Here is a 27,497-nt window from a genome sequence, read left to right as displayed (position 1 = left end):
CACACAAACACACAAATTTACTTTACCAAATGAATACTTCCTTTCAGGCTACAACATCTGTTCTTCTAGTTGTTTAACAATCTTCTTGAAGACCCATGTCCACTTACTTTAAATTTGTGTAATTAAAGGGGTGGGTTGTATGTTGGAGCAGAAAAAAAGCTGCAACACACTGAGGAGAGGAGAGGGGCTGATACAGCTGTTGATCCAGCTGAAGCCTGTTGGGCTTCAGCCTTGGCCAGTAGCCTCTCAAGCCCATGTTTCTGGAATCCTCCATGGGACCCAAAGGGTTTCTCAGCCAACTCTGGGCTCCATACATCACAATCCTTTATTCTCCGGTCTGTTTCATATTGCCTCCTGCTCCTATGCCTAAGTCAGTGTGTGTGTGTGTGTGTGTGTGTGTGTGTGTGTGTGTGTGTGTGTGTAGGCTTAATCAAATCACTATTGAAGTTGTGCAGATGGAGAGGTTGCATTTTTTTAAAAGTTTATTGGGGTGCCAATTGTTAGTAAAGTTACATACGTAGGTTTCAGGTGTACAATTCTGTAATACAACAAAGGAACAAAGAAAAACAACTGAAGAAACAAAAACTCATAGACACAGACAATAGTTTAGAGGTTGCATTTTTTATGGCTACAAAACATACCCGCTCTAGGAGTGTGGGGAGAGAAATGATGATGGCATGCTTTCCTGGAACAGCAGAATTTTCCTGGATGAAATGCAAAGCAAAGAAGTGAGAACACGTTTAAGACTCTCTTTAAATTTAAAATATTATGTTTCTGTGTATAATTCTGGGAAGATTCACTCTGTCTTATTCCTCTCCTCACCCAGCATACAGGGAGAATGAATTAGTAGGATGGCAGGTTAGAAAACCAGAAGACATTTTTGTTTGTGTTATTGGAAGGGGAGAGTGTTACTAATTTCCCAAATAGATTTGCAGTCCACTATTATAACACTGAGCTGCAACAATGTATGTGGCACTGAGGATAGCATCCAGGCAGAAATACAAACTTGGCTGCTCTCCTTGAACTTGAGGATGTGTGGAAGAGGCTTTCCTAAGTGAATGGCGGGGAGTGGCTGCAACAGACTAGTTTTATTAGGGTTCTCTGTTGTATGTCTGCTCTTGCTGCTGGGGCAATTTGAGTCGTGAAAAAAGAAGCTGTCCTAATAGTTTCTTTATAAACATATTTAGACCCAGATAAAATGCTGAATACTAAACAAGTTATAAAATGGCCAGTTTTCTATAGGTTCCTCAGCTGAGCAGAGAGAACATCAGGCTTGAGAGTTTATTTCTAAATATACCCCTCCCCCCACAATTCTAATTTATTTATAAACATGCAGACATTATGACATATCTCTGAAGAATCTTGAGTCCTCTTCTCATGTTTAGACCTGAAAAACAAGCCTGTAATTTTGAGTATAAACACTTTGTGTTTTCACAGAATAAGAACCTTTTAATTTGACTTCATTGATCAAAAAGCCAACTATTATTAAACAGTGATCATTTATAATCTAACCCAGGAGAGAAAAGTATCTAGAATTATTAAATGTGTAAAAAATACAAGTCTCTTTTTCAAAAAATCCTTGATATCAATAGAGGCATGGATTCATCAAAGTCATTCCGATCTATTGGAACAAAGAATTACCATGAATTCAAACAGGTGAATTCCACAGACCAAGACCTCGGAGGGCACATGTCCAGCTCCACCGAAAAGCCCCAGTAAAAACAAACAGATCACTTGTTTAGTCAACTTGAGTCTAGGACAATTTTGTCTATTTATACAGATACAACGGAAGGTCTGAAGCTCACACTTCAAACACTGACTCCTTAACCAGGTAAAGTCACCTACAAAGGTGGAAGGCACAGCCAGCCTATGTCAGCTGACAAAAATAGCACAGTCGTTGCTAGTGCACCACACTTTGTCAGCATGCACACAAGACAGCACTGACTCTAAGGTACAACACATTATCATGGAGTGAGGTTGCTTGTCACTCGGGGAGTCGGCAAACCAGAGAAGCTAAACTCTGGGGGCCTCAAAATCTCATGTGGAAATGAGGAAGGTAGACCAGATGGGTATTTCCTAAACGATGGGTCATAAAAATAGGATTGTCTATATAAGTTTAGAAAAGTCTGGGTTAAATAGAATTGTTTGCTTCTATATTTCTTAGACATTATATATTAATAATATTGGGACTACCCCAAAATGGGTATAAGATAAATGGTATCTTCTAAAGGTGTTTAAAAACAGAACCCTTTGGGAAATGCTGAACTAGCAGGTCTTATTCTTCATGATTCCAGGGACAGAATGGGGCCATGAGATGCAGGAGTAGGGTAAGAGAGAGAGAGACACTGGCTTCTGTTTCCAGAACCCTCTCTGTGCCTTCCTAAGAATGGAAGAAACTGGGAAGACCCCTTGGAGTATTTGTGGCAATATCAGGGGTTATAATTTTGCAAAAACAAACAACACCAGCTCTTTCTAATTAAGGTGAAATGTGCTTAGGCAGAGTATATACTGATTGTAATGTGTTGGTTTAGGTACTGGAAAGTTACCCCCCAATTCTTTAACTTCTAACAATGAATCTCTTAATTCCAGTCATGTTCTTTGTGTTGTGTGAAAATGCAAATATCCCAGGAGAGAGGGACCTTTAAATCTAATATATTGTAAATGTGTATGAAGCTGAAGATGTCAGATTCTTTTCTGAGGGAAGTCTTTGATAAAAGGAAACTGTGGGGTGGGAGAAGAATATTGGTTGACATAAAGGAAAAGGAGCAGAAAGGGGATTGTAGAAATGGCATAAGAGAAACTCAGATTTTCATGACTATCTAAATTAGTTTCCTTAGAAGCCAAGCCTGAGATAGGGTTTCTGTGGAAGAGGTTTGTGGAAGAAATGCTCTCGGGAGAAGGGAATGAGAAAGCAGGATCTGACAGGGGAGGGAAGGATGAGCTCCTCTACAACCAAGCTTCAACTAGGCCCCACCGGGAAGCTGTGGGCCACAACTGTCCCACAGGATTTGTCTCACCCTGGAGCAGAGGCTAGCCATTTTTACCTCTGTGTCAGGCAGTCATTGGTTGCCAGCTGTCCGACCTTCCATCTGGAGTGGGGAATAACCTTCCAGAGGAAGAGACTCATTCAGCACTAACCTGCCTTCTCTTGGAATCCTAGGTGTTGGTTGAAATCCTTCTCTGTTGAGAGTTTGACATTTCCTTTGGGAGACTTTAACTATATTCTAAGTTCTTCCAGTAATTATTAAAACTTAAAGAAATTATGCTGTTTTCCCATCTATCCAGATTACTTTTTTCTTTCTATCAAAAAGATTTTTAAAAGGTTACTTGATATGCCCGTATCCTTTTGAGCAATGCTAAAATTCTGCATTGCAAAAAAAGGGTGGGGGATATTTTGAAAAACATCCTTTCAAGGCATTCATTTTTTCTCACAGATCTGCCCACAAAAAATGTAAAAAAACAAACAAAAAAACAAAACAAAGCCTCTGTCTTTCAGATATTCTTTACTATAAAACTATTCTAGACAGATTTCAAGGTAATCATTTATAGTTGTGAATAATAGTGTGCCTCTTATTGTAAAAGTAACTTAATTAGTTTGCCTAATAATTATTATTTCACTATAAAGTCTTTTCTAGAGTGTGCCTTGGGGACTGTGAAGGGTTTAGGTTTTTCCTTTTAAAAGCCTCCAGTTCTCTTTTCTAAGTATTTAGCAAAAGATGGGAGAATTCTGCTGAATCAATTCCCCTACTTCTGCTGCTGTTTGGTAAACTTATTTAGGTGATCTCTGTATCCTAAGTATTTTATTCAGTTACATTTCCAGTCCTCCTGGAAATTCATCCGGGAAAGGTCTATGAGTATTTCTAGAAGACCTTATCCAAGGCTGTATACTCTCTGGAAACTCAAGCACAGAGCCAGGAATCATAGCAAAGTCTATGTCAGTATGAAGACAAAGGACATGCCTCACATGTCTCTGTTGAGAGGGTTTGTCCATCACCTTCATCAGGTTATGTGATCTTTTTTAAAAATGGAATTTTCTTTTATTCCCTATGATCCTTGAACAAAAGAAGCACTTAAAGTAAATTATAAAACTTCACATCTTCCTTCCTGCTGGTGAGACTTATATTACTTTTGATGGTGTGTGTGTTTAAAGAGGATGCCGCCGTGTGGTAAAAAGTGCTCTTTTGTCATCTTTCCCTTCTCTGTGGCTTATTTATAATATTTATGCTTTTAATTCTCCAGGTTTTGGCTTTATATTCAAAGTGAAGCCCTTGGAATTCCAAATATAATATTCTTCCCCCCAATTCTAACTCCCCCCAAACCCTCTTATTTTTCTCTCTCTCAAAAACAAAACAAAACAACAACAACAACAAAAAACAAACAAAAAAGAAACCTGGCCTATGTAAATAAAAAGTCCTCTGGCTTCCATGCAATTGGGTTTGCTATGAATTTACAAAATCCATTCAGCAATTTGAGTTCAGGTTTTTCTCTCAGGAAAGCAGTGTATATCTGTTTTTGTGAAAACAAAACTGTAGCTTGAATGATGGAAATGCACAAAAGAACAGGGAACAGCAGTTTCCTAATGTAGCCAAACACTACACCCAATACATTAGTACCTTTCTGTAGAATTAAATTGAATGCCGTGGACATAGCTGAAGGTTTCCTGCAGGTATGGAGAACCAGAAGTCACCTTCAATAGCTAGCAGCACTTCCAGGCCACGCTGGGGGACTACTCAGTGCACTGACTCTTCTTTCATATTTCCCACACATCAGAGAGAAAACAGAGGTCCTCAGATGGCCATTTATTTTCTTCTCCCATCCCCACTTCTAAACTAACCTCAGTTAGAGCCCATTCTTTCCAGTTTTCCTCCTGACTCAAAAGATGAATAATAGTTCCTATTTTTTTCTAATTCAGATCCTGGAAAATGTCTAATCGTCTGTTAAGACACGAGGCAAATATCCCCTCTTCTGTGACTTTTTGACTGATTCAGCATCTGTCACATCTGTCACTTCACCTTTGTGCTCTTCTATTTTGGCTCTGTTCTCCCTGCTCAATATATCTAGACACATCTCTTTCTCTCTCACTGGACTGTGAGCTGCTCAAGCATGGAGATCATGTTTTATCTGTGTTTATCTTCAGAACATAGCTCAGTGCTTGCACATTATATGTGGTCCTTATAGGATTGTAAAATAAGTGAAAAAATGAGTCATATGCTTCAAGAAAATTAATATGAGAGCACCACATAAAATAGATGGGAGAATGGAAAAATTGGTGACAGGGAGAACCGTAAGAAAACTATTGTAATAATCTGGTTGATAAGTAGTAAGCACCTGAATGGCCAAATGTGGAAGGTAGAAGGGCCATGATAGAGACTAGTAAAGAGGGGACTAGAATGAGAAAAGTTTCCAGATTTAGAAGCCATTGTCAAATCTTGATAGTATTCATTCATTCATTCATTCACTCAATAAGTATATAGGGTCCCCTCTCATGTCTGACACCATTATAGGGACTGGGGATATAGAAATAAACAAAGAAGACAAACAAACAAAACCAATGTACACTTAGTACAGAATCAGATTTAAGGGGGGAATGAAAGTAATACATTCAATTGCTTTTAGCTTGTCAAGTTTGACAGGTAGTAGGCAGTTGGAAATCTAACACTGGAGCTTTGGAGAGTTCAGGTATTTAGATGAATATTTGGGAGTCAGTATGCAAAGGAAATAGTTTAGGATGCCCAACGGTAATGATTGTAGGAAGAATTAGTGAGAAGATAGTCTTGTGAAAACTTTGAAATACAAATTTTGAAACAAAGAAAAAATATCATATGAACATTTGAGCAAGAGAAACAGAGGTTACTGCTTTTTGGGAGCATAGGCTGAGACACATTAAACCAGAAGCTGAGACTGTCATCAGGACAAGTCACAGATATTCTGGTTTCCTTTCTCTTCTGGGAATACAATAGGATTACTCATCCTTAATCCTCTTTGAATTAGGTGATACTGTGTGACTTGCACTGGGAGTGGAGTAATGTGGCTGACTTCCAGCTGGAAGCTTTAAGAGACAGAGCGTCATTTGCCAACTCCCTTCTCTTCTGTGTGCTCATTAAAGAACACATTCAGATGAAGCCCTCCATTACACTGGATCCCTGAGTGACCCCATGAGCATAGCTGCTCTATTGATCTGTGTTGGACATGTAGTATAAGTGAAAAATAAACCTTTGTCATGTTAAACCATTAAGCTTTGAGAGTTGTTTGTTACTGCAGCATAACCTAAACTATCCTGACTGATACCCCCAGGCTAAACTGCTGTAATTAAAAACTTGAATATCTGTCTGCCACATGGTCATTCATGGTCACAGGTTCCTTCCACTTTTATGACCATCCCATCCAGTGTACTTCCTCATCCACATGGTTCCACACACACATTCCAGCTCTAAAGGAGAAAAAAAGGGCAGTCAGTTTACTTTTAAGGAAGTACAGTTAACACTGTAGACATCACTCTTCCTCACATTCCATTTGCAAACCGAGTCACAGGGTCATACCTAATAGCACAGGAGGCTGGTAATGGTAGGAACTACCTGGGCAGTTATGTACTCTCCTAAATCTGGAAGACAGTGGGGTGGGTTCTATTACTAAAAAGAAGAAAAAAATGGATACAGGGGATAATTTACTGTGTCTACTGGGTTCCAAACATGTCCGAAGAACTAAGTAAAAGTAATATAGTTATGGCTGGAGAATAGAGTGAGACCTGGAGAGTAGCTCAAGAAGAGACAGAATAGATAAGTGGGGCTGAAATCAAGGAGGGCCTTCCAAGGTTTATTTAAATGTAATGGAAAGCCACTGAAAACTTTTAGGTGGGGGCACAACACAGACAGATTTGAATTTTGAAAGATTTTTCTGGTTACAGGAGGGAAGATAGATTGAAGAAAATCAATCATTCAGCTTTTGCAAGATCCAGGTAAGAGCTACTAGTCACTTAGACTGCACCAGGGGTTATGGAGATAGGGAAGTAATAAATTGCACAGTTTTGTAGAATGCAGAATCAAGAATATTGAAAGATATGGGTGAAGAGTATAGGAGCTGAGGGAAAGGAGAGAATTAAAGATGTTTCCAGATTTTCTGGCTTTAGGACTGAGGTGGATAGTGCTGTCATTTTCTGGATGGAAAATTCTGGCAGAAGAGCAGGTTTACTGGGGGGGGGGGGTAGAGGTGGGTGAAATGGCCCAGGGAAAGTGGATTAGAAAGCAGGGTGTGTGTGTGTGTGTGTGTGTGTGTGTGTGTGTGTGTGTGTGTGTGAACCAAACCATTTTCCTGAGGGACTTTAGGGGAGGGTCGAAGGGCTGGAGGGAAATGAGATCTGATGTCCTTGGCCTTCCCAGATTCACAGTCACTGAAAGCCAAAAGCACTTTTGTTTTTTAGAAAAAAAGCCTTGATAAATTATCAGAATAAAAGAAATAAAATATAAAAAATAAAAATTTCAATAAAAGAAACTGAAAATACTTTTTAAAAAAAAAGATTTGAGATTTGAAATGTCTTGTCTATTATGTCTTTTAATTTCAACAAATTACTTCCTTGGTACATAAATCACTCTGGAATACAGAAAAGTTAAATATTTTTTCAAAACTGAAAAAAATAAATTGGACTTTATCAAACTTAAAAACTTTTGTGCATCAAAATACATCATCAGGAAAATAATGAACAGCCTAATGAATGGGAGAAAATATTTGCAAATCATATACTGGATAAGGGTTTAGTAACCAGAATATATAAAGGACATGTATAACTTGACAATAAAAAGACAAATAACCCTGCTATAAAATGAGCAAGGGGTTTGAACAGACTTTTCTCTTAAGAAGAAATACAAATGGCCAATAATTTCATGAAATGATGTTCAATGTCATTAGTCATTAAGAAAATGCAAATCAAAACCACGAAAATGCAAATTAAAACCACGAGATACCATTTTACACACATTAAGATGATTAGAACCTGTATCTTTCAAAACCACGAACTCAACTTCCACCTTAAGAAACTAGAAAAGGAAGAACAAATGAAACATAAAATAAGCAGAAGAGAGGAAATGGTAACAATCAGATGAAATCAAAGAAATGGAAGAGAGAAAAACAATGTAAAAAATGAATGCAATATATGGTATAACTAGTACTTTGAGGATATTAATAAGATTGATATAATTCTAGATAAATTAATCAGGAGAGAGAGAGAGAGGAGAAGAGAAAAAGAATATAAATATCCAACATCAGGAATGAGAGAGAAGACATGACTACACATTATGCACATATTAAAAGGATCATAAGGGAATATTTTGAACAATTTTATGCCAATAAATTAGACAACATATATAAAATAAATAAATCACTTGAAAGAAGAAACTGTCAAATGTCACTCAAGAAAAAGTAGATAAACTTTACCTATTTTAAAAAATGAATTTGTAATAAAATTTCAACTAGAAGAACTCTGATGAAAGAAACCAAATCGAGTGATATCCCATGTTCATAGATAGGATGGCTTAATAATAGTATTATTAAGATGTCAGTTCTTCTCAAGTTGATCTATATGTTCAATGCAATCCAAATCAAAATTCTAGCTAGTTATTTTGTGGATATTGACCAACTAATTCTAAAATTTATATGGAAAGGCAAAAGACCAGAATAGCCAACACAAGGTTGAAGAAGCAGAACAAACTCAGAAAACTGACACTACCTGACTTCAGTACTTATAAAGCTACAATAATCAATAACGTATGAAATAGATGTTATAAATATATAAAAGAGAAAATAATAGACAAGTAGATCAATGGAATAGAATAGAGAGCCCAGAAATAGACCCACACAAATATAATGAAGTGATTTTTGCCTAAGTAGCAGAGGCAATTCAATGGAGTATGGACAGTCTTTTTAATAAATTTAAAAACTAGAAATAAAAGAAAATTCATCTACATACAGACATTCTATCTTTCCCCAAAATTAACTCAAATGAAACATCGATCTAAATATAAAATACAGAACTGTGAAACTTCCAAAAACTAACATAGGAGATAATAGGTGATCTTGGATTTTGCAATGAGGTTTTAGATACACCACCAAAAGTACAATCCATGAAAGAAAAAAATAAGTCAGACTTTATTAAAATTAAAAATTTCTGCTCTGTAGAAGACACTGCTAAGAGAATGAAAAGAAAAAGTACAGGCTGAAAGAAAAATCTTTCCAAAATACATATCTGATAAAGGACTGGTATTGAAAATATGCAAAAAACACTTGAAATTCAACATGAGAAAACAAACAATCTAATTAAAAAATGGGCAAAAGAATTAAACAGACAGTTTACCAAAGAAGATACAGGTGGCAAATAAGCATATGAAGAGATGTCATGCATGTTATAAAAAGATGTTATGAAAATATGCTCCATATCATATGTCAACAGGGGATTGCAAATTTTAAAAAGTAATGAGATACTACTATACACGCTCGTCTATTAGAATGGGTGAAATCCAAAACACTAATGACAGTCCCAGAAAAAAATCTTACATTGTTAAAGAATGCTTATAATTGCATTGTAGTGGCAAACCCAACAAAAAACCTATAACTACTCAAAATGTTTGTCAGCAGAAGAATAGCTCAATATATTGAAGTATATTCACGCAATGTAATAAGATAGAGCAGTTTGAACAAATGAGTTATGGCCATAAGAAGCAAGAGGGATGAACCACAGAAACAGTTGAGTTAGACTGTAGACTATCACATAATGCATGAAACAATTTTTACTAGGAAAATGTGAACAATATGTTGTTTACGGATGGATTCATACATTATAAAACAATTTTGAAAACCTAGGGGAAAACTAAATTCAAAACTGGCTAGCGGATTGTTTGAAGACCTGGGGTAGAAGGAGAGGTGACTGCAGGTGGGCCCCATCAGTGCATGGATGTGTTCTAGTTCTTAAGTTAGGTGACGGTTTCATGTTAAAAAATTATATTTTCAGACCTTACTCATAAGTTTTGTATATTATTTTGTATGTATCAAATATAACAATTTAAACATTTAAAAAGGTGTCTACACATCACCCAAGTCTGGGAAACACTGTTCCAGAGAACGACTATGATTTTTGTCTTTAAAAAAGTTCAAAATCAGTGTTCACAAGTCTCTCATGCCAGTAAAAAAAAAAAAATCACCAACAAAGTACACTCAGAAGGTTAATATTTAACGAATATAACTTCTTATTAGGTACGTTTGGTACTTGTAAAATGTACTCTTAGTTAGCTGAATGAGTTGTATTCTCAGAACGTTGTAAGTCATTTTCCAAAAATTATAGCTTTTGCTTTGGAAACATTGAGCTTAACTGTTACTTCTAAATAGTACTATAAATAGCAAGGCCAGGCTCTGTCAAGATCATTACTGTTGTGTGACAGTGAATCATGTTGCCTGCACATGGAGGAATGCTTATTGTTTTATTCTTTATACATTCAGGTCATTTGAAAGTGATCTTAAATCCTTTGAGCCCAGGGGGCAGGACACACCCTTCAAAGTCCCAGTAAACAGTTACCAGACCCACGTGAAGAATGTTCCCACAGGTCCTGACATTTGTACTGATAAGAAGCTGGCTCTCTATTAAAATCAATAGCTGGGGTTATATTTTGAATTCAAAGAGCATAGTTCATACTTGAGACCAGCCCATGGCATCAAAGGCTGGGTAAAAACGAGCAAAACTGAAGAGATTCCTCAGCAGATTTTCCCATGAGGTACCACTAATGGGAAAATAGCCACAGCTATTAGCTTAAGCAGTCCAGATTTACAATTTATTAAGAAAGATGTGGATGTAAACTTTACTTGGAAAATCCAATGTGTTATTGGCTAAAATATGGGGGCAGTAAAGGTGTACCTTTATTTTTGTTTTATTTTTTTTAAGATGGATGATACTATGTGTCCAAGCAATAAGAGTAGTGAGTAGATTCATGTTCTTGAAAAAGTATGGAGGCAGGAACATTTCCTGGGTACTTCATTTTTCTAGAGGTTTTCATACAACCTGGAGAACATTTCTGAGTCTAGTCAGAAAAAAAAATCTTTGCGTTTTAGAAACACTTTACAGTATTTCATGAACTTGAGACAATAAATATATTCATCAAATGCTATTTCCATTTTAAATCACCTTCCTCAGTTGAGTCAGCATGGGATTTTGACCTAAAAAAAAGCTGAAAATATTTTACAAACTTTGAATGTGTGAAAAGTGACAAAGCAAGAACCATCTTCCTTCTCAATATTGTGAAGGCTGGCAGTTACTGATGGCTTTCCAAGGGCCTGGCATTAGGCTGAACCCCTTGAGTACTTCTCTCATTCAATCCTCAGATCACTATAAAGTCAGTGTTATTCTCATCCCCATTTTACAGGTGAAGTTTAAAGCCTTAGAGCTTAATGATTACACTGCTGAATCCAGCGCCTGGCCTCTTCACAACTCCTATAAATGAACAAATACAAAATATATATCTGTACATGATGATGGGTATACAAGAGACACAGAGACATTTATCTTCTATCAGTCTTATGAGTAGCATAGTTGACTCCTTCTATGGAGATCAAAGGTCGAAAGAATGGTTTGGAAGAATTGGCACTCCCTTCCCTTTCTCTGCCACGTTTCCTGCCTACATCTGCTCATGAGCCGTCACTTGCCACCCAGCTCCTTATGGAGAATTACTCAGGTCCTCATCAATTACTACCATGCCTTTATTGTTCTAGCCATTGGTTTACCAAACAATTCAACAAACACATATTGAATTCCCACTCTAGATGAAGGATAAGTAGATAAGCAAGGCAGGATGCCTGTCTAGTTGGGAGAGAGATGCTAGGTAAGTGGTGCATTCAAACACAGTCTGGTGGTGTGGTGCTCTCTCTTTCCTGCACATGCTTAGTGATCATCTGGGGTCTGCATACGCCTTCTGACAGATCTTGAAGTGTTTACATTTCCAACTGTGTGCATCTTTTATTCTCTTAGATGCTGTAAATTCCTTCATGTGTAAACAAGGCGATGCTTTACTCCAGGGGATGCTTCTCCAAAGCTTAGCATTTTCACAGACTTGACTAATGCGGCATTGTATTTGAAGATATTTATAGCAAACTCTAGAAATGAAAAGAATTTACTTCAAGGTTTAACACGTATCAGCTGTTGATACTTGCAAAGCTTGAAAGAGCCCTATGTAACTAACAGACAACCACAAATCTAAAATATTACATTAAAACAGAAAACTAAATCAATATGCACAAAATTACAAATCTGAACTAATGTAATAATTTTGTTACATGTGTAGGAGAATCAATATTTTGGACATTTTTCTTTCGAGAATTATTTAAATTATTTATGTGACATTTTATAAATAGGATGGGTTGAAGAATTTTCACTCTTAGACACAGAAATTCCAGTTTCTTAGGAATCACATTTCCATTGCCATCAAGCTGTCCTAAAGAAATAATCAAATATGGACACAAAATTTAAGTACAACCAGGTTCAACATAGTATTATTTATATACTAAAAAATGGAACAAAATGAAATAACCAAGAGAAAAATGAATTATTATGCAGATATAGAAAATGTTTTCATGAATGAGATAGTTAATAATATGGAAAGATGTTGTTAAGTTAAAAAGAAGATAAAGACTAGTAGACAACCATGATAATGATATCAATTATGTAATAATCATGTCCCCACCAGTATGGGATGCCCTCCCGCAGCCATATTTATTTTCTGTGACTGTGATCCACTACCCAGTGAATTTAATATTAAGATTAAAATTGAAAGATACTTTTCTCTGCTGGCTTGCACATAAGACTGAGTGGGGAGGTGGGGTGTGAAGAGAGAGAAAAAGAGAGAGAGAGAGAGAAGTAGATGCCTGGAATCCTGATGGCTTTAAGTGTTGTACCCATACCCTTATTGGTTCTACCTCAGTTCTTTTCCTTTCCACTTAAACTGATGTCATTACATTAAAAAATTACTCACATTGCAATTAGATAAGCAAAGGAAACCTAGATACTTTTACTCTTGAAATTAGATCTTATCTTCCTTACAAGCTCCCCTGGGTAATGATGAAACTCTATTTTACACATATCCAGTAAATGCAGTACAATCCAATGATTTAAAGAGTCTCTGCAGATAACTCATGTACTATGGATGGCTTAGTATTTTATGTTTTATTAGCTCCCTCCTCACCACTCTTCTCCAAAATGGTGGCTGAGAATTCAGAGGGCATATATCAATTCAGTGTCCTTCTGGCATCCACTGATGAAACACGCAGCTAGCATAGCTGGAAGTCTGCTCTCTAATGGTTTAGTTAGCCTGATAAGCCCTGCCTACTGACCCAGCCCTTCCTCAGCCTTGCACATGTTGTGGGGCTCTGAAATTTGTCCGTGTCTTTTATTTTAGTGATACATTCTTCAGCTTCAGGGTCTCTTTGCCTTAAAGATGATGATCTCCTTCAGAAAACATCTAGCCAAATGCTGACTTGTTTCTGAACACCCTTAGGGGGCAGTCAAGAGATTCTGGGATCTCATTCATGTCACACAGAAACTGTGGATGGCTTGGGAAAGCCAAACTCAGGCCCACTCTATGTCTATCTCAGTAGGTGGAAGGGACCACCTATAGGACAAATGACGTTTCCTATATATTTCCAAATAGAAAGTGAGCAATGGCCCCTGCCCTTCATGTCCTCTCTCCTGCCTCCTTCTGGACTTTGGCCAGAGAGAATGTACAACGTTGTGTCTCTCTATGGACTTGCTTCCCCTTTCCTTTCTTCCTCTTCTCTGAAGCCACCAGAATCAGAAAGAGTAGGCTCTTTCCCCTTTGTCCTTCTTAATATCCTCCTACATCTTGTACTCTGCTTTCCAGGGGTCATGTTTAGCTTGTTCCCTTCCCTGGGGCTATGGAAGTTAATGAAGGGGGAGAAATCAGCCTCTTAAAAAAAGAGGTTTCAGGATTGAAGAATAAAGTGGATTATTTTTGCTGTGAAACAAAATACTAAGATACCAGGATGTACAATTGCATGCAAAAAATGTCTGGATCTGTAAACACACACACGCAGAAACACACAGAGAGAGGCTTTTTTTGAGCCATTATCTCTGCTTTGTATAGATTTGAAGTGTGGCTACATCCTTGTTAATTGAGAGTCTTTGTCATAGGAAGTCTGACTAAAACTACCATAAGGTGAAGCTCCTTCTTGTTTTGAGAGGTGCCTTTATTCTTCCCAAACCCCTACACATTAGTCTTGGTTAGTTTCTGCTGGTGCCGTCTTGCAATTGCTTGACTCCTGTATATTAGATAATGACCTGAACTTTTTCACTGAAGAGACAAAGGATTCAGAAAGAAGTTCTGAAAAATCTTTACATATCCATTGCCCTGTGATTCCACAAAGACTAAATCTGGGAGAAAGCTGGAGGAAGGAGGAAGCTGTCTTTCGACACTCGCTTTCATCTTTTACACAGTTTTTCATGAACAAATCTTATCCATCTTTCTTTAACTCAGAAGAACTTTAAATGCTTTACTTGGTTTCTTTTCCCGGTCCTGTCACATTAGGCAAGTTATTTAACCCCTCATGTGTAAGATGATGATTATAATAGTGCATATTTCAAAGGGTTGTTGTAAAGGTTTGACCAGAAATAGAAAAGCCTTTAAAACCCCAAGTGACTGCGGGCACCAACAGTAATGTTTGGAGTAGGGCTCCTTGCCAGAACCTCAAACTGGACCTTGTTGGAGTTCTCCACTTCCCTTTCTTCATGAGTGTCTTAGATAATCTACCCAGATTGGAGGTAAAGTACGGTAAGATGAAAGGGTTAAAATTGATCAGTGTACTGAGAAGCATGAATGTTGGGAAAATAGAAATTGTTTGAATGGGGATAGCGAGGTTGAAGTCTCTCTTGGAATTCTCATTAATTCTATGAGCTTAGGTCACTCATTTGACCTCTATGAACTTCAGTTTCCTAAGTGCAAACAGTGACCCTGTTTTTCCTGGGAGGATCACTGCAAGTGAATGGACAGTTTTCAAGAAAACAAAACAAAACACCTAAATGGTAAGTAACCATTAGTCGTGAGAGAATGGTGAGACAATAACCAAATGCTCTAATAAGCAGGAAAATGCACATTAAAACTACAAGGTATACCTTGGATAAGCAAAGATATTGTAGTGTGACAATATTAAATATTGGTCAAATATGGGAAGGTAGGAATTTACAATCACTATTAGAGTTTCATAAATATCATTACTATGGAGATAGATTTGTTTACATGTATTGAGTAAATTTGAAAATGTGTTCCCCTTACATTCTAATAATTCCACTTTATGTGTACTCTAGAAATGTGTTTTTCAAATGAGCACAAGGAAACATGTACAAGCATATTTATTTAAGTTCTTCTCATAATAACAAGAATGTGAAACCAAAAATATACATCAAAGGGAGTAGATAAATTAAATATTCATACAACTGAATACCACATAGCAGTTAGAAGGAATGAATGAGTTTTTATATATATTATACCTATAAAATTATGTATTTTGATGTGGGTAAAATTTAAAAATGTCATGTTATTGTCCAGTTATATGCATCCATTATTATTTATGTAAGTTAGAAATACTTTGGCACAAAAATACTATATATTATATACATACACATAAACATGTATATATGGGATATATATATATATATATGTATATGTATATATATATATATATACCAAATAGACTGCTAATATATGTACAAATTAAGTAGTAATGATAATGGTTGCCTCTGGTGAGAAGGAGGGAAATGAAATTGGAAATGGGTGTAAAGGAGATTTCAACTACATTGTGATGTTTTCCTCCTTTGGTAAGAAAGAAAAGCAAACATGAGCAAATGTAAGCAATTCTTAATTCTATAGGTAGCTATATTTTTAATATTCTTAAAAGAAAGATTATTGTTGTTCTTGACTCATACTTAGTAGTCATGATTACTATGGCTTCAAACAGATTTACGAAATTAAAGAAAAAGAAGGCAAGTGAACTCAGCAATTACATAATTCAAATGTAATTTCCAAGGCTTCCTACTTTCAGATCATCAGGTAGGAGATACAAGAAGAAAGGCACAGCTGAAGATGGGAGCCCTGGTGGTGTTCCACATGTCAGCAAAGAAGACAAGACACACCTTTTCCCATGCATCTTTTACAGATTTAAAAACAGCCTCTTTTGTTTCTTTGTGATGTTTCTGTCCCCTTCTTTCTCTTTCAAGACCACTTTGAGAGTTCGCCTCAAGCTGATCCTAGGTGTATAAAAATGTTGAAGTTGGGAGGGACTGCGCAGGATTGGCCTTGGCATTCCACACATCCCGGGATGCAGACTGGGAAGCCCCACCTTCCGCCCTGCCCATCCCAGCTACACAGATCTCAGACTCATTTCTGTAGCAAGCTGTGTCATGCTGGGTTTGCAAGGTTGTCATCCATGCTACGAAAAATATCAGCAGTGTTTGAACAGTGCAACTCTGACGTTTGGCATCAAACAAAAGACATATTGAGGCTAAGCACAAAAGAAAAATAGCCCTTTCAACAAGTCAGTCAGCACCCTTATTAGGCTGTGTGCTTTTCCAAAGTGAATTTCCAACCAAGCAGTCTTTTACCCCATCAATTATTAAGTGAATCAACGAAAGCGCATTAAAAGAGGAAGATAAGATGACATTTCACGTTCTTGAACTTTCTATTTTCAGTTAGCTGTGATAGGAATAAAGGGACTGGAGGAATTTGGGGAAAAGGACAAACTAAAATCACTGTGACAGCTACAACGACACAGGCTTCTAGACATCACAGAAATCACTAAGGTAACTATCCAAACTAATCATGGCCCAAAAGGCAATATGGGAAAGGCATTCTTCCAGACTTAAAGGAAAGCAGATATGAGATGAAAAAGGATCAGAACAGATATTTTAAATTGTAGTAATAGTTTCCGTGTTAAGCCTTCCTTCCTTGAGTTACTCATTGATCAAGTCTTGGGACATATTATGATTGAATTCAGCATTTTTTTCCCTCATTAATCTCATATGGAAAAACACTGCAATATTTTACAGTTGTGCCACCCATTGGTATTGATGGCGGGATTTTACTGGCTGCATTCTTAGCATGTTAGTGGTACTATGCTCATTGCTCTTAAGAACGAATACCGGAATGTGTTATAGGATAATTTTGAATTTGTTAGTATTTCTTTTTAAAAGACCTCATTATATAAAGCTGGTATCTTAGGATTTGTAACATATTATTGGTGGTAGACCTCACAACTGATTGTGACAAACCAGTTTCTATCCATTGGAGATCAGTAAAGCTTGATGATTTAGATTTCTGGTGACCAGCTTCAGGTTTTGAGGTAATTAAGGAGAATTTTAAAAGAGTAAAATAATAACCTCACACAGATTTGTTCAAACTACATCCTAGAAAGAAAATATTGCTGCTAAAATAACATAGAATCGATATTTTAGTACATCATATTTTGCAACATAAAGAGCTAAGATAGCTTGATGAGAAACATCCTAAGCTTCTTAATACATTGTTGAGGAAACATTTTTGAGAAGACATAGAATGAACTAAAATTAGTAAACAATATGGGAAAACTTTAACCTTACAAATAATACAAAAAACATGCAAACTAAAATAACAAGGAACTTCTACTTTATAGCCTTGGAAATAACAATTTAAAAAAAGTTAAAAGGTAATTCTCTGTGTTTAAGTGGGTCCCACAAAATTACCTTTTTCATAAATTACTTGAACCTTTGGGATAGCGATTTGGCAAATAAATATCTAGAGCTTCAAAAATACTTATAACTTTAAGCCCAGTAATTAGCTTAATAAAGCTGTATTCATGCAAATGTTTATCATATATAACTTACTATAGTAAAAATTGGAAATTTCTGATAAATAAAAGTTGGTAACAATCAATATGGATTTATTAAGTAATCTTTGGTACACTTATAACATGGTCTACTCTTTAGCCATTAAAATGATATATATTAAAAACTAGGTATGTAAATAAAAATCCTAATAACATAATAAGTACAAAAGTTAAATCCACATTTGGATATACAAAATTGCAGGAACTTAGATCGAAGAAATAAAAAGATCCAAAAACTTAAGCATAGAAATAACAATAGAAGGAAACATCAAAAAAATAAAAGTAAAAATTAGCTCGCACTGTGAAGGTAAAAACTCTGCCCGGCCATTGTCAGGCGGGGTTACCGCCAAGATCAAGATCAAAATCAAGCCAGCTGCTAAGTTAACAGGAAACATTTCTGCCAAGGTCGTACTGCACCTGTAAAGTGTCACATGGCTCTTTTCTTTGAGGGGCCCTTACTCTCTTACTGAAAAATCTTGTTTTCTAATATCTAGACTGTCATAAGATTTGCTCTTTGAAATCATAAGATTAGGAATAAAGCACCCCACTCTTCTTGCCGGAGGATTTTCAGTCCTTTGATACAAAAATACAGCCTTAATTTCTAACCCATGTGCAAAGCTTTAGATAAGGGATTTCTGGGTGCCTCATTTCACATCTATCTTAACTGTGATTTCCAAGGAGAAAGGACTCTGGGTCTACTTTGTAGTCCTGATTTCCTGCTGGCTCTTTCATCCATAACCCTGCTTTGCTCTGAGCTATCAAAGTGATGCTTCCCTTACATCCTGTAACCCTATTTCTTTCATTCTTTGGTAAGACACCTCATGGGTCCTCTGGTTTGTGGTCTCCTTTATTGAAAAAAAGTAAATAAATGTAATTTTTCAGACTATAGCTTTTTCTGCTCATGGCCTTTGTCTGACTGGGCTAGAACACATCAAAATGATAATGGGGACTGTTTTCATGTGATAGGATTTTCCTGTGTGTTGTACTTTTCCAAATATTTTCCAATGAAAAACTTTATTTCATCATGTAGAAAAGTTAGGCACTACAGTTTTTCACTGAAATTAATTATGTAAGTCTCACATTACACAAACACATCATAATACTAACCATAATTTTATCTGGATGGTGAAATTATGGGTGATTTATTTTTCCTTCCTTGAGCTCTTCTGCTTTTTTTCTTCCTAAAATCATTATAATAAAACATGTTACTTTTAAAATTAGGAATGTCGGTAGTGACTATTTAAATACATTTGACAAATTCTGCTCATTAACAAAATGAAAGCTACCTCTCTTGACAATTATACTGTAGGGTGGGAGACAAACGATAAATTCAGGGCCTGGCAGAGGAGGAAGAAAAAAGTGCTGCTTCTTCCAATCAGACAGTGGTAGCAATCTCCGTCACCTCTGACAAGCGAGGCTGGCCTCGGTCCTCATTTCCGTTTGGGCTTATGATCCAGAAACTAGGTTTCTGTTTATATCTCTTGGAGGCACAGTTTATTTTAGGGTCTTAGCGAGAAAAGGCTGGAAGCCTTTGATTTAGGAATAATGAAATATTATTTACTGTTCAACTCTCTTCAATGTTCTAATGATTTAATAGCATGCCCAGTTTGATAACTATGGCTTATGAGAGGTCATTTTAGTGTTTTGAACTCAAACCAGAAATGAACCTTTCACAGGTTTTATTGTCTTACTCATTGTGTGGCTTTATGGCACTATGCAGTGTTTCTGAGGCTCACTTGACATACTCAGTTAAAATGATATACTATGGGGAAGAAGGGGAAAAAGGAAAATTTTTAAAAATTATGGTAAAATATATAGAATATAGACTTTTCCATTGTAATCATTTTAAGTGTACAATTTAGGAGAGTTCCAATTTAAAAATGGAAGTAAAACTGAGACCTGATTTCTAAATCTCCGAAGGATTTGGTTAATTGTTTAACAAACTTAACTCTGTGTGGCATACCATTTTTCAGTACAGTTTTTCCTTTTTCTTCTATTGAATTATAAATGTCAACTGTCTCTGAGTACAGATAGGAGATTAATTAATCACTTGCCTTGATATCTGTGCTTATAGATTATCGTTGAGTAATTACTCAGCATTTCAATAGCTAAAATCTTTTGGCGGGATTTTAAGATGGACCTTCCTCACGACCAATTCCAAATTTATAAAGAGGGTATCAAGGATATAACATATGTAATATTTTTATATATTATCATATATTTTTATAAAATATATATTTTATAATCATATATTGAATATATTATATATTATGTAGCTATATTATATGAAATGTAATTATACTTTTATTATATTCCATTATAATAAAAATTGACTAAAATAAAGGTGACTTTTGTACATGTAATGAGATACTGTTATGACATTCTCGTGGAAAAATAACTTAGAAAAGAAATTCCTACTTTTATCATATATATGTATACATATATATGTAATAATATTCCATTTATTAACATTTAATACAGTCAAAATAATGATATATATTGGTTAAATAAAATATATACGTATTAAAATCTTAAACAATGTGGGGGTATGATAGTCCTTTCCCAAAATAAGTATTTGACTCTATTAGGAAAGAATGTTGCTGTGGATCAGTAAGGCATACACAAAGAGACGCAAGTATATAATTAAAGGTTATGACACATGATGGGTACAAATATACTCATATTATCTTTTTCTTCTTTATATTCTGAAATAGTTTGTAAAATACTAATAGAGAGAAGGAAATATAATTTACTTGTTAATTTTTTATCCAGTATACACCTCCAACTCTGTTCTAATAGTTTGCCAAAACTTTTTGGATTATTGTTACATGGATATCCTTCTGTAAATTTTGACACTTTTTGTTTTCTCTTTATATTTCAACACTTTAAGCCTCTCATTTCATTTTCCAGTTTTCTACATGAGCAGTGATATGAAACAGCACTATCTTGTTCTTAACTTTAACAAAAATGTTTCTACTGTCCCTTGCTATTAGCTGTTAAGATTTGTTTGCAATTTCATAGAGGAAATATATGTGTGTGTGTATGTATAAATATATATACATATATATGATTTTTACTTTAAGATTAGCTCACTTTGATTCCAAACGTGTGTAGAGGCCACACCCACATTTCTAGAAAGCATACTAAGCCTTTCACATGGTAGCTTTCTGTTTTGCTCCTAATTGATCTTGGCATTTGGCAGTGCAGTGTCTCAAATGTTAAAATTAGTAAACTCCAATGTCATACAGTCTAATTGCTAGCAATGTGTCTAAGAAGCATGTCATATCTAAGTACTGAAGATACCTGCTCTTTATTTTCTTGGTTATTACTACCTGGTCATTCTGGTTTTGTAAACTTCTGGGAGGATACTGGTAAAGTTGCATTGCACTGGTCTCCCTGGAGAATTGTCACATTTCAAAACAGAATTGCCTGGAAAAATCAACATCCACATTCTCTCACACTGTCATTTCAAAAGCAAAGTGCCAGAAATCTCCCATTTCCCTCTCCAGATTTGCCCTCCTCCTGTTCTCTGTGCTCTGAGACCTGTATACACTACATCTACAGATCCTCAAGCCCTCTGGCTTTGGGTTAGGTTAGGTCAGTGGGGAACCAGCAAGGAAATCAGAGAAAGAAGAGTGAAGACACAAATTTATTTCTCTGGCTCTCTCACTGAGCAGTTGCCTCAGGCTGTCTGGGACCTTTATGGAAAGGTCATTCTTAAGAAGTTTTATGCTGGACAATTCTCTTTTTTCCTGGCTTCTAGTATCTCCCCCACCCCTCCTTTGCTACTAGACCCAGGTTCCTGCATGATTCCTTGTGGTTCTCCTACTTTTGTAATGAGTGCCTTTGTAAATAAACTCTTCCTCAGTTTAACATGACTGTCCATCTGGTTTCTTTTGAGACCCTGAATGATACAGGCAACGAAAGGATTTTAGTTTTGCTGCTTCTTTGCATAAAGCTCACCCTGTATAAACTAGTAATTTTCTATCCTGGATTGTGAATATTCTGGGTGATGACACTATTTATTGCAATACCGTGTTTCCCTGAAAATAAGACCTAGCCAGACAATCAGCTCTAATGCATCTTTTGGAGCAAAAATTAATATAAGACCCAGTATTATATATATTATATTATATTATATTTATTATATTATATTATATTATATTATATTATATTATATTATATTATATTATACCCGCTCTTATAATAAAATTAGACAGAGTCTTATATTAATTTTTGCTCCAAAAGATGCATTGAGCTGATTGTCTGGCTAGGTCTTATTTTCAGGGAAACACGGTAGGTGTGAAATTCTCGAAATGGTTTCAACTGTAATTTAAACCTAAAAACTTGACATTTAGTCTTTATACAGGTGGGAATGAAAAAGTGTGATTGTTAGAATCATTGGCTCAGTCAGTCATGAGTTGATAATTGGCCATTAAAAGAGGTCCATTCCAGGGAGGTGGGCATGAGGCCAAGGAGTGTCAAGCACACATGATCAAGTATGAGACAGGGGAAGACAATAGGAAATATTGGATATTGTGACTTACAGAATGAATGTTTTGCATAAAGACATGCAAATTCAAGTGAATAATAATAATAATAATAATAACAATAATAAACCCTGCAAAACTAAGCTATAATTTTTTTGGATGCAAGCACGCGTGTAATTTTTGGATGCAAGCACAACTGCAATGAAAAGTGACCACATGTTTACCAATAATTGTAAGTCAAGGAAGTGACTATGTGTGAGGTGGTAGAGGGAGGGTGTTGTCAGCAGGAAGGATACCAGGGTCCTTCTGGGGATGCTGTATTTGTTTGCTAGAGCTGCCATAACAAAACACTACAGACTGGGTGGTTTAAACAATAGAAATTTGGTTTTTCTCACAGTTCTGGGAGCTCAAAGTCCAAGATCAAAGTTTGATTTCTTCCGAGGCCTTTCTCTTTGGTTGTAGATGGCTGTCTTCTCACTGTGTCCTCATACTGTCTTTCCTCTGTGTGTGTACATGTCTAGGGTCTCCCTCTATGCATCCAAAATTTCTCTCCTTGTAAGGACACCAATCATATTGGATTGGGGCCCACCCTAATGACATACTTGAACCTTAATTACCTCTTTAAAGGCCCTAATCGCCAGTGCAGTTACATTCTGAGGTACTGGTGGTGAGGTCTTCAGCATGAGAATTTGGAGGTGGTAGGGAGACAATTCAGGTACTGATGTTCTACTTCTTGACCTGGAAGATGGTTTCACAAGTATTTAACTTGTAATGATTTATTAAACTATATATTTTTGTATTAGGCTTTTGAATAAATTCTATATGATATTTCACAACTTTTAAAAATCAAACACAATCAGCATACCGTACTTGCCAAAAGAACAGTTCTGAGCTGACCTTTCAGACTCCATGTATAATGATATTCATCTCTAAGAAGTCCATCAAAAATAAAGTATATAAAAAACAAGGTAATTCATTTTAGTGCTGCTTTTTCTCCTCAAGAATGTTACATGACAGAAAATTTTAGGATACTTATTCAGAATACGAAATACGTAAATACTTTACCTGATTTTATTTTTGGCTTCTTCTGAATATTAAAACACACACTCTCTCTCAGTCTCTCACTCTGTGTGTGTGTGTGTGTGTGTGTGTGTGTGTGTGTGTGTTTAATACAAAATCTGGCGTCTGTAAAATCCCCGCTTCCCCAAACCTGCAGGCATAAGAAAGCTTGCCCTCCTGTGAATTTATGTTTTGAATCTGTCCATTGGGTTGTGGATGACCTTGTGAAACTGATGGTTCTGGTAATGAAGCTGCTCTATTAAAAGAGAACAGCATTTCCAAAAGGAATAGTGCATTACAATTTAGAAGGGGGAGAGGTGTTTTGTTTTTCCACACTCACCGAGGAAAAAAGATGTTCCTCACTAAACAGAAGTTTATCACGGTGTGTTTATTTCCACATGCTGCCACTGAGATAACCTAAAATGTAATTGGATTTTGCATTATCTGTTCTTAGTGGGAAGGCTCAAAAACTAGGTCGTGTTGTATTATTTGAAAGGTACCAAAAAGCCTTTCTCCCCCTAGGAGAGCTTACTCATCAGTCTGCTACAGATTAGAGGTTCCCAGCATTCCAGTTACTTGTCTATTCATTCTCCAGTAACATGCCAGACAATGAATGGAATACAAAGATGAAATCCACGGATGCAGTTCCTATCTCATGGCGCTCCCCCTTTAATGAGAGAATTAGGAAGTAAACCGGTAACTATAACATAATGCAGTAAAGCAATAATAGAGGTCTATACAGGAGAATATAGAAACAGAAGGGGTACACAAGACAGTTTGGAGGTTCAGGGAATTTTCCCCAGAAGTGATTCTGTGCTTAAATGTAAATGAAGATTAAAAGTTAATCAGGTTACAATTCAGGTGATAATGTCCCAAGGAGATGGAACCACATGAAGAAGTCACAGGGGCATTAGTCATCTCACGGTGTTCCGCTATGGTCATTTCCATGATCCAGAGATAAAAATGGAAAATGTGGTTGAAAAGGTGGGAGGAGAAAACTTTGTATTTTATGTTAAGAAGAATGATGTCTGTTTCTTTTAGATGTATTAATCTGGCTGCTGTATGGAGGATGGATTTAAAGGAAAAAGCAAAAAGGCAGAATGACCAGTTAGGAGAGATGATGAGAGTCTGAACTAAGGGTAGTAGCAAGGAGGACAGAGAGGAGAGAACAGACTTGCAATATTGACATAGCTCTTGAGTGATTAGATGTAAAGGTGATGGAAGAACCAGATATAAGTCGACTCTCTAAATTCTAGCTTTGATGACATTTTGAATGAAAGTGGCACTAAGAGATAGAGAATACAGGAAGGTTTGGGGGAAAGATTGATAATGTAGTTTGGGACTAGATGAGTTTATGGTAAGAGTGTAACACTGATAACTAGTTAGATGTATATCCAGAAGAAGTTCAAGAGAAGAATCTTCACTACAGGTAAAAATTCCAAAGTCGTTAGCACACTGGTGCTATTTGGAATCATGGGAGTAGACAAGATCATCCTCTTAAAATTAGTAGGCAAAATAAAAGCAGTGAACAAGAATGGAATACTAAGAGACGTACAATTTGAAGGGTAGGCAGAGGAAGATAAGCCCAAAGGGAAAACAGGAAAGAAACAAAATATGAGAGACAGAAAAGAACAAAGGAAAGTCAAATGTAGTACAAGCCAAGAAAGTAGAGAGTTTCAAAAAAGAGGGAACAATCAATATTGCCAAAATAGTGTGCTAATTCAATAAAAAATAACTGAAAAATATCCATTGGATTTAATAATGAGGAGATTATTTATGACTGTAACTAAATTGATTCTTGCAGACTGGTAGGTAAAGAAGCCTGATTACCATAAATTGTGTAGTGAATGGGAGATCCAACTGAGCTACAGTTTGTACTGCTCTTTTGAGATATTCCAGTAAGAAGGGGAAAGTCAAGACTGATGGATGCACACTGAGTGGGAAGAGGGTATTTTTATGATGGGCAATACTTGACATGCTTTTAGGATGAAGGGAAAGAGCCAGTAGACAGAGAGAAGAAGAGGGGGTACTGAATAAGGGCCAGGAATTGGCAGGGAGTGATGGGATAAATATCAGAGATGTATCAATTTCTAAGGCTACCATAATAAAGTATCACAAAGTAGATGGCTTGAAACAATAGAAATTTATCCTCTCACTGTTCTGGAGGCTAGAAGTCTGAACTCAAGGCATCAGAAAAGCCATGGTCCCTGACGTGGAGCAGAATCCTTCATTTCTTCTAGCTTCTGGTGGTGGCTGTCAATCCTTACTATTCATTGGCTGTGTGTGTGTCTTCACATGGCATTCTACTCTGAGCGTGTGTCTGTGCCAGATTCTCTTCTTTTTATAAGCGTACCAGCCATATTTGACTCACCAAATATGGTCTTTTATGACGTCATCTTACTTTGATCCCATCTGTAAAGACCTTATTTCCAAATAAGGTCACATTCACAGAAACTAGAGGTTAGGACATCAACATTTTTTTGTGGGACACAATTCAACCCCTAACACAGGAGTTGATCTTGAGAGAAGGTATTGTATCCTCTGAGACTAGAGATAAGTAGGTAAGATGGGGATGGATGTAGATAAGCTTGACAACAAAGAGGACAGGAAGTTGAAGCAGTTCATGCCTAGTGGCCTCAATTGTCATATACTGAGAATGAGTTGGGGCAGAATTGAGCAATGGACTTAAAGAAAGTGGCAAATATCTAAAAAAAAAAAGCTACTAAAGGGAATGGACAAGGTGAATGACCTAGGACAAGTGAAAAAGGATTGATGGATGGTGGTGATGAGGGTTCACTTGAGGCAGGGAAGTAAAGTGAGTGAAAATTCTATCCCCTCCTCCTCCAAAAAGGAGAGAAGAATGTTTATATCAGATAAATGAATTCAGTAAGATCTATCAGTAAGATAGATACATGGGGACTGGAAGAAACCCATCATAGGAGGAGTCAGCAAGGAGTAACGGATGGACTGGTGAGAGAGGGAACATGTTTTTCCCCGACTAAAGAATGAGAGGCATAGCTGGAAGAAACTGGCTGCCTATAACTTAATTCTGACGCATATTAGAATAGACTATCCATTCCTTGAAAAATATAGCCAAGACTGAGTGAAGGCAAAAACATGATTTTTTTTCTGTTTTACAATTTGCCAAGACTTTTCACATTTACTCTTTCATGTAAAAGAAAGAACCATGTCATATACTAATTCCTACAAAACTTAGGACATGAAAAGTCTCAAAATAAGCTTGTTTCTTGTGTGTTTTTCAAATATTTTCCTTGAGACAAAAAACACCATCAATTATATTTATGACACTGCATGGAATTCCAGGGAGAGAATGAAGCATAAGACAGACACATATTAATGGCACGTAGAGGGATAGAGAGATCTGGTTGATAAGCATTGCAAGGAGTAGTAGAAAAGAGCTTAGAATCTGGAGACACACCTGTGTGGGATTTCTGATTTTTCTGTGTCTGTGTGTGTCACTGTGGAGCAAGCTGTGATTCTCAGTTTCAAAACCTCAAAAATGATGACCAGGGTGGAAACCTGCCCCCTAGGAGTCTGAATACAATCTGAGATGTGTCAGACTGGCCAGCATAGAGCTTTTTTTAAAGTTGATTTTGAATGATTTTAGACAGGGTCATGTCCATTGGTTATGTTAATATATATATATATATATATATATATATGTACACATATGTATATATGTGTATATATGTGTGTGTATATATATACACATATATATGTGTATATATATGTGTATATATATATATATATATATATATATATATATATATATATATATGTATTTTAAAGGCTAGGGGAAAACACCATGTTGCTATGAAGTTACTGAGACTGAGTGATGCAGAAATAACCATGGTAACATTTCCACCATCTAGCAGAAATGGAGGCCGAGAGGTAAGCCCAATAATAGAAAATTACAGATAGTTACATTTCTTAAACACTTCAGTTTGTAGCCTATAAAATTAAGCTCCACTATGTTAGTTAATATTAATTACTACCATTAAGGAAATGGATTTTCTGGATTTTTCTCAG

General features: G+C 36.3%; 1 protein-coding gene across 1 annotated transcript in view; it reads left to right on the top strand.

Annotated features, from left to right (window-relative positions):
• The window catches only part of ARG1 (arginase 1), a 150,103-nt gene that overhangs the window by 18,996 nt on the left and 103,610 nt on the right, over positions 1 to 27,497 (top strand). The gene's annotated exons all lie outside the window — the stretch shown is intronic.

The sequence above is a fragment of the Rhinolophus hipposideros genome, assembly GCF_964194185.1.
Source record: "Rhinolophus hipposideros genome assembly, chromosome: 3".
In the NCBI taxonomy this organism is placed as follows: domain Eukaryota; kingdom Metazoa; phylum Chordata; class Mammalia; order Chiroptera; family Rhinolophidae; genus Rhinolophus; species Rhinolophus hipposideros.
This window is presented reverse-complemented; position numbering and strand designations above follow the sequence as displayed.